At 37.2% G+C, this 12173-nt stretch overlaps 1 non-coding gene across 1 annotated transcript; it reads left to right on the top strand.

Annotated features, from left to right (window-relative positions):
• Positions 1-396: 396 nt before the first annotated feature.
• Positions 397-468, top strand: trnat-cgu (transfer RNA threonine (anticodon CGU)). Its single transcript has one exon. It is a non-coding gene; the product is annotated as a tRNA-Thr (tRNA).
• Positions 469-12173: the final 11705 nt, after the last annotated feature.

Genomic DNA, 12173 nt, shown 5'->3' with positions numbered 1-12173 from the left:
AAATGCCTCAAAAAAGAGTTATTGTTGTTTTATTTTCATTTTTTAAATCAGCGGAACCAATGTTAAATATACATAGAAAATTTCAAATGCTATACATTTTGAGGCATTTTTAGCCAGTATTTAATAACAAAGCTAACGTCTTTACCTTAGGTTAATTACTTACATAGCTGTGGTTCAAGTTAGCTAAGTTACCTAACTACACTCTCCTGAGTAAAGACTGGCCGCTTAACTTGAAACAAAACGCTAAACAAGTTTAAAAAAAGAAATAAAAATTTTGTTTACTAGTTAACTATTGCGATGTACTAGCACCCTGGTTAACTAAAACACTCATACCCACCGTCATAATGTTATTCGGTCATTCGGTTTAATTCGACTCCAAGACCACAAGATGGCGCAGGCGCGGTGGCCAAGTGGTAAGGCGTCGGTCTCGTAAACCGAAGATCGCGGGTTCGAACCCCGTCCGTGCCTTTTAACTGCTCCAAGACGGAATAACAAACGCCAAAGCTAAATAAAGAACTCAATTCTGAACGATGCAAATGTTAAACATTAATACTGAGACCTAACCAATGACGGAAAAGCTAATTAACCCTTTCATGCACGATGTCATTTCATGTCAGTTTTGAGGAAGATCTAATAGAAGGTCATCTCCAAAAAACTTAATCATTAACCTTTCTCAGTGCAGAATATTTCTGATAAGTCTTAGTCTACATGTTGTTTTCGTGCACAAGATCCCATATTATATCAATTGAAATTAATTAACAACTTTCATTCCAATGAACAGCTAGTAAGTTTACTTGATATTAATATCATTACCTTATTGAATGAATTTTTTAAATACTAAATCAGCTGCATCATTCGACAGTCCTGAACTATCCCAGAAAATGTCATATAATTTTGGTCTTTAGCATTAAATATATAAGACCCAATATTATAACATTTTATACAGTTCACAGAAGGTTTATATACACGTTGTATGATTTTTTTTTCACCTTCAACGCTGTATTATTTTTTAATCACGGTATTCCTACACATGGATAATATGTTTTTTAATGTAAAGGATATTTATAAAAAGAATCTGGAATTTTATTTAAACATGAAATGGTTAATATTGATGAATTGGTAAGCAATTCTAATGCAACCTAAAATCTACTAAGAATATTTATAGAGTTTTATAGGATCGTATCTTATCATACATAGATCTGGAGCGATTATCCTACACTGAGCTGCAGGGAACCTGGAGTCTATCCCAACTTGAGACGTGGAGCACAAGGCAGGGGAACACCCTGGACAGGGTGCCAACCCATCATAGGGCACCATCTCACACACACACACAAACACACACACACAATACAGACAATTTAGAGATGCCAATCAATCTACAATGCATGCATGTCTTTAGACTGGAGGAGGAAACCGGAGTACCCTGAGAAAACCATCATAGCATGAGGCCAGAGGCATGAATCACACCCCCAAACCCCTGAGAGTTAAACCAAAACTTACTAATCATATAACTATCACTACTACCGATATCATACCATTACACTGCCAAGTGAATTCCTTTCATATCTCTACTAATAAATTTTGATATTTTTGTTGAAATGCATCCACCGATGTGTAATACCGAGCACACACCAACAGGGGGCAGCTCCTATATGTACAGTATTACAAGACTTATTCAGGCACAAGATATAAAGCCTGGTTTATAATGGACTTTTTAATTGAAAATAAGATATATATATATATTTAAAAAAAACGCATAAATGTTAACTGGTGCATTCATATAAAAATCAAATGCTTATATTACACGCCTGGAGAGCTTCTATATTTGGAGATGATTTCTAGGAAAGTATAAATGGTCAGGGCCTCGTTTACTTGTTTTAGATGCGACTCCCCTTTTAAAGCAACAGAGGAGGCGCGAGCGCACGTCCTGCTGATCATCTCGCGGCTTCCTAATAGCAATCATTCGACTCTGGAAAGAAAAAAAAACGTTAGCATACAATTGGTGTGTGTGTGTGTGTGTGTGTGTTTGAAAGTGTATCCCCCTCCTTTTTTTTTCCACGGCCTAATTTTCACCTCGTGGTGCGAGCACGGAGCTGGAGCCGGGGGAGAAGTGAGTCAGCGCGAGCACACAGGGACTCATCTCTCCGTTCCGAGCGCGCGACGGTGCAGCTCACTGGATGAAGAAAGCCACGTCTTGATTAACGCCACTCCACACACACACACACATACACCGCACACACACACGCACTGTACATGCGCACGCGATCCTCTCCTGATCAATACGGTAAGTTCTGGGGAACAGTAATATATTGCTTCATTCCAAAATGTTCAAACGCATGCTGTCAGGGCGTCTTATTGGCCTTACGCAGTTACAATAATGTGGATAGAATGTGCGTCGCTGTAAGAAAATAATTCACACATAAGAAAGATGACTGAATGCATGTCATAGTGAATTGCTTGAATTTTTTTGTGCATGCATTGTCGGGTAAAGTGACATTTTGGGAATGACGCTTTCCCGACTGAGACAGACAGATTGTGTCTGAGAGAGAGAGAGAGAGAGAGAGAGAGAGAGACTCTGACTCCACCTGAAGTCTGTTGCATTTCTCTGTACACACACTCAACATTCAGCTGATCAGATAAGTGTATACCTGAATATGTAACTTGTTATAGCTCTACTTACAGGATTCCCTACAGCCAGTAAAGTGTCTTGTCTTGACAGTATGTTAGGTCTTGAAGGCTGGGTAACGGAGATCTCGTTCTATAAGTCCGGCTGGTTATTAGTAATGAGTGTTTAATATGATGGTGGGTTATTGCAGTAATTCTTTATGTGATGCCAGTGGCGGGGTTTTGGGGGCGAGATGTGTTTCAGTTTTAATCCAACTGGCCCGCAAAGTCCCGCTTCTGGTGCTCACCCATCCACTATACAACCTCGATCTATTATGATGGAACTTTTCTCATATCCATAAACTAGAGATTATGTTGATGGTACATGTGATAAAAATGTGCACAGAACAGGTGTTGCTATTGCTTTAAAAGAGAAATGAACTTGTTCATAATTAGTAATCACATCACCTTCATCATGGAATCCTGGTTTTTGCCTTGTTTCATACTGAATACGTGACTTCTTCAGCGTCTGATACAGAAGGTTGTGACCATTAGGCTTCATTTTGTTGTTGCTTCGATTTTTTTCATTGTTCACACTCGTCATTACACAGGGTGTTTCTAAAGTCTCCATACAGAGGGGAAAAAACACATTTTTAGAACAAAACGTCTTCCAGAAGTGTTCGTACTTATTTATATTATATTCCGAGATCCCCAGATCTGAGCTCACTTGATTTTTCCCCGTGGGGGGTCGTGAAGGCCGTGGTGTACGAGGAAAGCACAGAGATCATTTAACACATTCACAGTGCAGTTACACCAGATGTGTTAACACGAGTAGGGAGAGACCACTCTGTGTGCGTTTACAAATATCATGTAGACATGTAGATATATCTTGTAAATAAAATTTAAAAAATTTGCTTTTAAAAAATGATTTCTCCTATGCATGGAGTCTTTTGGGAAACCATGTATTTAAAATTAATTCAGATATATTGGGACAATTTTTTTCCGAACCTTCTTTCCAAAAAAAAAAAACAAAAAAACGCTGTATTTCTGAAATCCTCGTGATATTGTCTATAAAAGTAAAAAAAAGTGCAATATTCTAAAGAGTATGAATTTGGGACAGGTTTTTTTTTTATCAGTTTTAGGTTCCTCACTTCATTTAGATCTCAATTACATGTTTATGTAAAAACATTATTACTCTATTAACCATATTAAATACAGATACTTATTAAAAATCTTTAAAATTAAAGATTTTTAAAAATTAAAAATTTATAATCAACATATTTTTAATATTCTGTGAACAAGACAAATTATGTTTAATTGTTTACTTGTTAAGATATTGGCCTGTGTAATATTCTGTAATTCATTTCCTAATCCAAGATCAACATTAACAGGTTTTACGAAAAGCTTCACTGTTTTTTTATTATTATTATTATTTCTAAGTTTTCTAAAATTGAATGAACTGAGTAATAATCAAAGTAGGGGGGAAAAAAATCAACAGTTCATCATTTATTTCTTGCTTTAGAAGCTTAACCCATGATTAAAAAATTTAATATCTCAATATCAGTCTATAAAATCTTAATCTATAAAAGTCTAAAATGTTCTGTGTTTCCAAGTCTGCCTTAATCCTCTGTTTCTTAAACCGCTTCATAAAAACACACAGTTTAAAGCATATAAAACCTATTAGTGCATCATCGGATCATATTTTCCGGGTGTCACTACATGCATCATGTATCAGTTACTTCACTTGTTGTATTTTAAGACAGTCCCATTAAAAGTGAATCAGTTTGAAAAACAAATGTAATAAAGTTTTCACCAGACATCATGCACGCTTTATCTTACTGCATGATAAATATGTGGAATCAGTTATTCAAGATCATTTTATTACCTTATTAAATAAACCAGCTAAAGCTTATGTTATTTTAATGTTGGCCACACCTCTTAAATGATGTCACATGAATTAACAAGCGTTATATTTTATCAGGCGTTTCCACTGACAGAAAGTTCTCCAGGCCTGAAAATGAATGCTGCTAAATTTAACTGTCCCAATTTACCTGAAATCATTCTGCAGGTAGATATACAAACATTAAACTTTAACACCAACATTTTTCTTTTGACAAAGCTACATTTTTTTCAGAGAATCGTCCGCTCTCAGGTTCCAAAACTATAAAACATGAGCCAAAGAAACCAAAGAATAATCCAAAGAAGGCCGTGTATAGCTGTAACACATTGTTGTATGAAACGCTTTGGTGTAAATGTAATGCCGCAGGGAGAATGAGGGGCTTTTGGGGGCACTTGTGTTTCAGTTTCACCATCATAATGCCCCTAAAAATCCTTATTGCTCTTGCACTAATCTCCAGGCTTCTTTAACATACGGGTTTAACTTTAAGGTCAGCACTGAAATATAAAACGGTGAGGCAGTACCGTAATGGGTTTAAGGTTTTTTTTTTTAAGTTAAATTACAATGTCAGATTCATAACAGTCCATATTCTTTAAAGCTCCAGATCCAATAAAGTTTAGAGATGACTTTATTGCTAAGACAGCGCTTCAGGCTCACTGGAAGAATCACTTGGAACCATTACAGGCAATCTATGTTTGGTATGCTTGAGTTATGATGTATGGCATTCAAGGCAACAATGATTGAGCCCCTTGCTGATAGTTCAGTGATGACACACAGCACAGATTGAATATCAGACCAGCGATTATCCAGACTGTTCCTTAGGGGCAGAGCAGAAGTGGAGAAGTTCAGGGACCTTTAAAGAAGTTTAGCCTGAAAATGTTATCAACAGCATGATTTCAATCACTGAGGGGAAAAGAAATTGTGTCTTCCTAAAAGTTGGAGCTTAAAAAATTGATTTCGAAATCTCTCTGAAATCCAAGGGAAGTCGGTCTGGATAGAGACTCAACAATTTCCTTTGATTTCATATGGAGAAAGTCAGTTTAATCCTCAATGTAACCTCAATCAGCTGTAATGCTGTTGGACTGTGTAAATCCTAGGATCGCTATAAATCTTGTTCTTGTTTTCTTCATCTTTTTGAGCAGTATTTCTGTTTTTAAGGACATGGTTCTGGTGAAAGACTTGAAATCTGTCCTCGATTCATGTAACCTATCTATGTCCAGAGAGCTAATGTTTACTTATCTATGTTTAAATTATTTATATTCTACTGCACAGCTCTTTGGGTGGTTGTTTTGTCGCTGCCTAAAGTCTGAATGGACACAAAAATGGACACAAATTGAAATTATTAAGAAACATTGAATGATTTAACCTCCAGAAAAGAAAAACCCAGTGGCATATATTCATGATTTGTGCCATAACTGGACAGATATCCTGTGAAAACTTTGCTGTATTGTCGAATATAAATTTTGCGTGTCTGTATATCCGTAGTAAATAGTTCCACATTTGCATTGTGAATCTATGTTGCTAAAATGATGTCTATGTATTAAAACAAGGATTTATCTGTGGGACTTTCAGAAGAGGAAGAATGCAGGACATTTAAGGTTAAGGAATGAAGCATGTGATGTGGAGCAAAGTTACTTCTTAGAACTTTACTAGTCTAACATTAATGAGGCAACAGACAGAAGGAGCATTTTGTGTTCACATAAAACCTCTTTATTTTTTCTCATCCAGCTTTAGTTTAGTATTTTCGTTGTCTTGGCTCATGTCCCCAGGTTAGTCGCTTACAGCTAGGGTGTATTGCTGTGTGGTTTTAACTGTAATGCCTTCTGGGAGCTACAGCAACGTTTTAATGCCTTTTTTTTGTATCTCTAAGTACATCATCCTTACTTTTATGACTTGGTTCATGAAGTTTACATCAAAGAATTTACACAGGATGTTTTGACTAAGGGTGAAGTCCATGGAGGGAATAGATGAAGGGATTCCAGGCACTGGAAATTCACAGCTCTATGCCGAATGAGAGAGACTTGACAGAATGCCCAGGTCATTTACACTCCTCATGCATAATTATGTGCTATTGCCCACAGCCATAACTGACAAAAGGACAGAATGATCAGGCAAATTTTTGTCTTTTACAATAAATTAGAAAACGAACACGAGCTGTTACATGACGTGGGAAGAACCCGTTTTCCCAGGAGTTGAAGTTTAGTGATATTCACAAAGTATAAGCAACATGGTAGTGGGAATGTTTTTAGCCACATTTATTGGGAAATATCAGCCCTTAAGCACCAATAAGATGCACTGCATTTAAACCATGTTTAGTCAAGTCAAGGTTTTATTAACCCTGTGATGTCCATTTCACAGAATATGTGGAAAAAATAAGGCAGAATTTGCTGCCACAGAATTTCGGGCAGATTTGCGATGAAGTGTCCTACTTCTCGTTGTAAACATGATGCGATTCCAAGAATCTTACCTGACATTGTTTGGGAGTGTTTTGTTTTAACTTGCCACATGTTCACAGCGATAGCACTGATATTAAGGACTCAGCTGAATGGTATTTGTTACATTTGTTATATAAGATTTACTCAGCCAGGTGCTCATTTCAGTAGTTGGGTCTATGCTCACTATTTTCAGCTGTAAACTTGAAATAGTCTTCGCATTATATCCAGTGGCAGTAATAACATACTGTCATGCATGTTTATTAAAAAGACAGACACAGCGTACAGTGTAATGCTGGAACATTCACATGGAACTGTGAAGTGATCTCTTGTAACTACTGAACGTCTTGTTTGAAGGTAAATAAGGACACTTGACTGATCTCTAAAGTTATTGAGCACAAATTATATGAAATCTGGAAGGTAATCTAGAGCAATGGAGCTATATTATTTGGAGCTATAGGTATACATTCTGGTGTAGTCTGTGGAGAACACTGTACAAGGAATGTGTATGAACCTTAATATATTTCAAGTCTAAATATAGAAACATATACAAAGTTAGTTTTGTGCATAAATTGAAATGAGGAACTTTTCCCAAAAGCAATCTGCATTAAACGGATTGCACTGTTACAACCAGAGTTAGATAGTTGCTAGGACAAAAAAACAAGTTTTAATTTTATTTACATTTTAGATCATGGATAATGCTAACTTATTCCGAGAATTATCAAATTACAGAACGAGGTCAATAATGTAATTACGTTAGTCATGGTCAAAGAAATTCTAAGAATTCCAGAGAGTCTAAGAAATTCTTTTACCCAATAAATATGGTAGAAATGTATTCTGTAAATAGAGAGAACAGGAATCCAGTGTGAGCCAGCTCTTTATGAATTCTCTGTGGGTGGAGGTAGCCGAGTACAAATGAAACGGCTAAATATGAAATGACTTAGATCTGCTAACGTCATATTAGTTTGTTTTTCAACTTTCAAAAATACTCTTAAATGAAATGCTTTTAATATATGCATTAACTTTGTTGAAGAAGTATACTCAAAAAAATAATGATGTGAACTGAGTGATAAAAAGTAAGTGTATGGGCAATTTACTTTAACATTTGAAATTAATGTAATGTGAGGAAAATATAAAAAATATATATTACAAGCTCGGCATGTAACAGTGTGAAATAATCAGAATTTTAGCTTGATATCTTCAGTGACCAAAAAGGATGTGATGGGAGGCATGGTTTTTGCTGGTATAGTTTGATTTGTTTGTCTAAAGGAAAGGTACCGACAAAAGTTATTCTGATACTCATGACCTTTATGCTATGAGTGAAATTTCTGTCCTGATGGGAGTGGTCTTTTGTCTCCACCCATGGCAAGAGGGTTCACAGAATGGCTTGATGAGTATGAAAGATTTAGGTTGTAAATCATGTGCTATGGCCTTCACCGTCACCAGATCCCAACCCCTGTGGCAGATTTTGGACTCGCATGTTGGACTCCACTCTTCACCATCTGCCTTATCAATGCAGAACAATTAAAGAAGGAAATCTTTTGAAGGAAATCTCTTCAGTACAGTTTCAGAGACTTGAAGAATTTATAACAAGTCCTGTTGAAGCTGTTCTGGTGGTCCAACATCTTATTAAATCTCCATTTTCATGCATGTTGGTCTACCTGTACACATTATGGCGCTTTTCTCTTAGCAGGCTGTTAGCACAGGTGTTCTGTCCTTCAAAGCTTCATCTCATCTGTTTCTACTTTGATGAGTGTGTTTTCTTTCATGTTATGAACATTTTTCATTAAATACTTATATACCTCCATAGCATCGCTTAGCTTGAAGTCTTAGCTTGACTATGCATTACTCTCTAATGGGTCTCTTGGATCAGGATATGGGGCAACTGTCTGTTAACATGGTTTCTTAACTTCACCTGGTGTGAACCTGAATTCCTTCTTGGTGTGCCTGCCATTAAAGTGGTTTCAAAATCACAAAGCCAACATGACCAAATGGACCATTCATGTGGTAGATTTAGGACACCAATCCCTAACTTCATGTCCTAATGCCTGCAGGACACAACCCCCTGGTCTATTCCATAAAGGATGCCCTAGATAACATTCACCCACCACTAAATAATGTTGTTGAGCCTGTCCCTGAGGATTAGGGGCTGGTGATGGGGCACTATACAGCATGACTGGGTTCACTTACTCTCTGGGTGCTACAGCGGTATGGTAGCCTAGATCTGGGAGAGAGTTGTTGAAGTGCATTGCACCTTTTTACCAGTGCTCTATCAACACACAGAGCCAGACAGCCTACTAGGACAAGCTTCCTCCACCTACCACATATGACTTCACCGCATGTTTTCTCCTTTACTGCTGATTGTTCCAACACATGATTCAGCGACTAGGCCTCAGTTCTTCTTGTGGCCCAAGAAGACCTTTGCTGATTTGACTAGTTGTCAGAACAACCTGGTGCCTACCTTTCTGAACAGATCTGCTGTCCCAAATGCTTGCCTAACATGCCACCTGTGTCTAAAGTCTGGCCCTTTGAGTGCTATTGAGTAGAAGTTGTCCTGTGAATGGTGTTTGGATTTAAAGCATTGGCCAAATTCTAGGATGCTAGGAAATAATGCTAACTTTCCATCAGAAGCAAATCAACACTAAAGACATAAGGTGTCAGGCTACATTACTTTGTCATGTAGGATGCCCAGTTCTTACAGTTGCCCTGCATGGTCCGTTTAGCGTCATATAGAGGTGTGGCACTTCAGGAAGTCTGAGTTGCTGCTTCTTGGGTGTGACCATGCACTTTCTCCAGATTTTACAAGGAAAACTAAGGAGCAACAATTTAAAATCGTGGCTAATTACCAACAAAAGTGACATATTCAGTAAAGGTAGAGGTTAAAATGTTAAGCACAAGAAAAAAGACAATCACAAAGCCCAAGGTTGTGATGCCAAAAGAAGACTTTATTCAAAGGAAACAAAGGCAGATAATTCAATGGAATCATCCAACAACATGGTCAATGCACATCCTTTTTTAATACCTTTTCTACACAATACCCAGGGCACACTTTTTTCTCTCTACAAGCCCTCTCCACTTTGCTACCATTATCCCCCAACCTCTAGGTACTTTCCAACTTTATAACATAATGGTGGTGCAGCTCATCTTAACATATTTTTTTTTAAAAAATAAACAAGTGATGGGTTCGATGGGTTCATGAGCTAATTCTTGGCCTGTGCTCTGTATGGAAACTACCAGAAAAATTTTTGAACATCATACTTTTCAGGTTATCCAGTTCATTCAGTCTAATCACTTGTACTTCAGATATATTTGCTGATTTCTATTATCGTTCATTATTATTTTATTATCCTTCATTACTTTAATCATCTTGTTTTGAATATGCTGATTTGAACAAAAAATAGCACACACAAGATATTGTGATAAATATGAAAAATACCAATACTACAGCAAGTACAGAACACTTTTTTAAAATAGATTTCATTTCAGCACCTTTGTGAGCTGGTGAGTTAAGTTCTAGGATTAAGTTCTACCAACGTTGTCTCCTAGCACACCACCAGACTTAGCTGTCTACAGCTGAAGTGTGACACAATTGCCTCACACCAGTTTTTTACTTACAGACACTTTAAGTCTTGTGGCTTTGAGTAAAGTTTGATGGATGTGGCAAGTTTCATCTCAAGTTTAAACAAGCAAGAGAGGAAAATGTCTTTGTTTCACACCACAGAATGATTTCATACACAATAGATTCTCCATGATACACTGACAAGCATGGTCCAATGTCTTTTTGGCTTAAGTTGACTTAAGATAAATGTTTTCCACAAATATTTTACTGCATTTGTTGAATAGGCATGCAGCAAACCAGCTTGAGAATACAGAACATCAACCAACAGCTGATAAACAAAATTATTTAAATTAGATTTTCTTGAAGAAAAGAATATAGTGTGTTGGTATACCTAATCTAGGTGTATCATACCATCCATGGAACCAAGGAAGGGTTAAAAACAGCACAATCTACTTATGAAACAGCTGCCAAGGTTGATTTTCATTTGAAATCTGTGCCAACTTGGTGAAAAGTTATACAGGATGATTGCTGTATGATGGCAGGAGTTATTGCAAATACTGCATCATACATCAATACTGGTTTTTCTGGTAGATCTGGGTATGAGTCTGTCTGCATACAAGGACGTATCCACGTATTACACACTGCACTTTACTATTAATATTTATCTGAGATAACTAGATCCACTGCAAGAAACCTGCTGTAGCTAATGACGCTGAAGAACTTTGCTTGTAATGTCAGATATTGTGTGGTTTCTTGGCACATTCAATAAATTACAAATTATTCATGATGTTACTTGAATAATCCATAAAAGTCTTTCTGTGGATGCTGTATCTTGTCTGGTATTTTTCTGATTTATTCTCTAATTATAAGTAATGACTAATGTTCAGTAATATTCAGTGTTACTTCCCAAAAACTGAAAATAACGATGTTTAATAGGCCAAAGAGTGACCTATATTTTGGCCCAGTTCACCATCATTATAGGCCAGTAAGAGATCTGAACTGGGTTCTCCAAATCGTTTTGAAATAGATCAAAAACTTTATAAAGGGAGTGCCAAATCATTCATGGATGCTGTATGGTTTAGTGGTTTGAGCTACAATGCTCAAACCCATCATCAAAAACCTATTTTGAGGCTCCTCTCTAATAGAACTAAATAATAAAAACTTTAAGTGAACAACTTCAGAAATGGAGCATAGATTATTGTAAACAAAATCTAAAAATGCATGTGCATGTGAAATCTAGGATGGCATCACAATTCAGCATATAACACCAAGCATCCTGGGTTCGAGCTTGAGATCGAGTTACTGTCTGTGTGGAGTTTCTGTGCATGTTCTCCCCTAGTCACTCTGTGCTTCCTCCCAGTCCTCCGGTTTCCTCCCATCCTTACATTTCTCAAAACACATGCCAGTAGGTGGATCGAATAAGATACATTTCCGTTAGGGGTGTGTGTGTGTGTGTGTGTGTGAACTTGTTGGTGCCCTGGGATAGATTTGACTCCCGTCCAGTTAATATACCCACTTCATTCCTGGTGTTCCTGGGATAGGCTCCATGTCCGTGTGACCCAGACCAGGATAAAGCATTTACAGTGAGTGTGTGAGTGAGTGTGTGAGTCAGCGAGTGAGTGAGTGAATGGGTTTTTGAGTGAGTGAGTGAATGGGTTTTTGAGTGAGTGAGTGAATGGGT

This window comes from Hemibagrus wyckioides, linkage group LG24 (assembly GCF_019097595.1).
Source record: "Hemibagrus wyckioides isolate EC202008001 linkage group LG24, SWU_Hwy_1.0, whole genome shotgun sequence".
In the NCBI taxonomy this organism is placed as follows: Eukaryota; Metazoa; Chordata; class Actinopteri; order Siluriformes; family Bagridae; genus Hemibagrus; species Hemibagrus wyckioides.
The sequence above is the reverse complement of the archived record's forward strand: the minus strand, read 5'-3'. Positions and strand labels throughout refer to the sequence as shown.